Source organism: Myotis myotis, unplaced genomic scaffold (assembly GCF_014108235.1).
Source record: "Myotis myotis isolate mMyoMyo1 unplaced genomic scaffold, mMyoMyo1.p scaffold_m19_p_3, whole genome shotgun sequence".
Taxonomy (NCBI): domain Eukaryota; kingdom Metazoa; phylum Chordata; class Mammalia; order Chiroptera; family Vespertilionidae; genus Myotis; species Myotis myotis.
Genome location: NW_023416335.1, coordinates 99929058 through 99932182, shown reverse-complemented (window position 1 = coordinate 99932182; position 3125 = coordinate 99929058). Strand labels below are relative to the sequence as shown.

The window sequence follows — 3125 nt, the reverse complement described above, 5'->3', positions numbered from 1 at the left end:
ACTATGGCCAAGATATAGAAACAACTGAAGTGTCTGTCCACATATGAATGAATTAAAAAAAAGTGATATGTGGCCCTGGCCAGTTTGGCTGAGTGGATAGAGCGTCGGCCTTCGGACTGAAGGGTCCTGGGTTCAGTTCCGGTCAAGGGCTTGTACCTTGGTTGCGGGCACATCCCCAGTAGGGAGTGTGCAGGAGGCAGCTGATCAATGTTTCTCTCTCATCGATGTTTCTAACTCTCTATTCCTCTCCCTTCCTCTCTGTAAAAAATCAATAAAAGATATATTTACAAAAGTGATATGTGTAGATATTTAGATATATATAGGAGTGGATAAAAGTAGGTTTATTGATGACAATAAAGGATTCTGTGCCAAAGTCTGCTTCAGTATAGCAAGTAGACTACAAGAATGTGTTAATAATTAAAGCTGGCAATTTGTCCTGTGCCACTGTAACATGCTTTTGAGTTAATAAAGCTATTGTAATAATCATAACCTGCCTGTCTTTTTCCATAGGAAAAACTGTAAACCTGCTTTTGCCCACCCCTGTATATGTGAATTATCCTATCTAATAATAGACAAACATGGTAATTAACCGTACCTCCGACACGCTTCCCATTGGCTAATCAGGGCAATATGCAAATTAACTGCCAAGCAAGATGGCGGCTGGCAGCCAGGCAGCTGAAGTGAACAAGAGGCTTGCTTGCTCCAGTGATGGAGGAAGCCAAGGTTCCCTGCCTGCTGCTGCTGGCCTCTGAGCAACTATGTTGCAATTATAGAAGCTAAACAAGCTGGAGAAACCTGATTTCAGCCAGCTGGGCCTCAGAGCTGGAGTTGCAACAGTGTTTCAATTATAGAAGCCAAACAAACGCAGATACCTGCTTTCAGCAGCCGAGGTCTCAGAGCTGGAGCCGAGCCTCAGAGCTAAGGCTGGCTCTCAGTTCCAGTGACAGCCATAGAAGGTAAATAAATCCCAGAATTAAAAAAAAAAGAAAAAAAAGGAGAGGTTGGGAGCTACAGTTGCCCACCAGCCTGAAAACGACCCTCAGCCCCTCACCCAGACTGGCCAGGCACCCCAGTGGGGACCCCCACCCTGAAGGGGGTGTGACCAGCTGCAAACAGCCATCATCCCTTCATCCAGGCTGGCCAGGCACCCAAGCGGGACCCCCACCCTGATCCGGGACACCCTTCAGGGCAAATCAGCCAGCCCCCACCCGTGCACCAGGCCTCTATCCTATATAGTAAAAGGGTAATATGAAAACTGACCCTAATAGCAGATGTCCACCTCTTCCCTGCCCCACCTGGCTTCTCAGATCACTGATCACCAGTGATTGGAGAACACCCAGATGCAGGGCCAGAGGCCGGGCTGCGTCACTGCCTGGGGAGCATGATCTGGTCCCTGGGGGGCGATGCAGCCAGGCCCAAGAAGGAGACCCAGAAGGAGACCCAGGGGCTGGGCTGCATCGCTGCTGGAGCAGCGATCCAGTGACCGGACTGAGGAGACCCAGAAGGATACCCAGGGGCCTCCCAAGAGGAGAGTCTCCGTGGTCAGAGGGCGCGGTGTCGGGACAGGAATAAAGACGGAAGTGATTCAGATGCCTGGCTGAGGCATTAGACCAGCCAGCAGGGCCTTTCAGCCAGGACTGGGGTGGGGGTGGGGTGAGGGAGGTGAGTCGGAAATAGAGAACTACAACTCCCAGGAGGCTTAGCAGCCAGGGCCTGGGTGCCTGGCCATGAAATCAGATGGGGCGTGTTGTTTTGCAAGCCACTTTAACCTAGAGGCTTGCAAGGTTGGAAGTTCTGCACCTGGAGCCAGGGAGAAATGGAGCTGGAGCAGAGAGAGGGGTCCATGGCAGCCGTGGGCTTTGAGGAGTTCTCAGCACCTTCCGGCTGGGAGCTGGCGCTGCCTCCACTGTTCGGTGGTCACATCCTGGAGAGCGAGCTTGAGACCGAAGTGGAGTTCGTGTCTGGGGGTCTGGGCAGCTCCAACCTCCAGGAGCAAGATGAAGAGGAGGAGGCAGCCTGAGGCCGGTGGCGGCAGCACCAACGGGAACTCAATCGCAGGAAGTACCAGGTGCTGGGTCGTGCTGCAGGGAGATCGAGCAAGTGAAGGAGCAGGTCCTGAACAGGCTCCATCAGATACAGAGGATAACACGGAGACTCCAGCAGAAGCAGAGGTTCCTCATGAGGGTGCTGTACTCCTACAGCGATGACTACCGGGCCAGCCAGTTCACCATCTTACTGGAGGGCGAGGGCAGCCAGGGCACAGACGTCCGTACCCCAGGCAACACTGAGAACGAGCCTCCGTAGAAAGAGGGGCTGTCCCCGCCCAAGAGGACTCCAGAGCCCGCAGAAGCCAGCAGCCCGGCCCCTGGTGAGGGGCCCAGCAGTTGGAAGAGGCGGCGAGTGCCATAGGGAGGGCACCGGCAGGAGTCTCGCTGACTCTGGAGCTGGCCCCCTTGCAGATAAAGGTGGAGGAAGACTTTGGCTTCTAAGCAGTCGAGGCTCTGGACTTAACTTGGGTTTCTCGGGGGCCAGACAAGCTGCTGCCCTATCCCACCCTAGCCAGCTCCCCCTTTGACTAACCCCCCAATAAACGGACCCAATGCTCTCCTCGGCAAAAAAAAAAAAAAAAAAAAAGCTTATAGAGGCATGTTTATAGGATCAAATAGTATAAATATAGATGTAACAGGACAATAAAAAGAGAACCTGGCTATGATGATAACCTGAATGCTGCCTCTGTGTCATTCCTTCTTTGCCAACTCCGTCCACACCTTTGGGAACCCCTGGACCTGCTGGGGCAGGACCCCAACATTCCTCTTCTTATAAGGACTTCAGTGAGATGGGCGAAGGGTCCCACTGGAACTGCCTCAATTTAATGTAATCCCTTCTTTAAAGATCTTATCTCCATATATAGGTACATTCTGAGGTTCTGGGGATTAGGATTTTAACACACTTTTTGTTGATTACCCAAATCAGCCCTTAACAACCAGCATGTTTCAGAAAGTAGATTCCCACAAGGTTATTTACCAAACATTCAGAAGTATTTTTAAAAGAGCTAAGGCCCTCGCCCACCGTGCGGGCCCCTCCCAGAGAAGAGCGAAGGCCTTGGTTCCGGGCACCAGAGGAAA

General features: G+C 52.2%; 1 pseudogene; it reads left to right on the top strand.

The window, feature by feature from the left end:
- The first annotated feature begins 1815 nt into the window (after nucleotides 1–1815).
- Nucleotides 1816–2579, top strand: LOC118651988 (annotated as a pseudogene).
- Nucleotides 2580–3125: the final 546 nt, after the last annotated feature.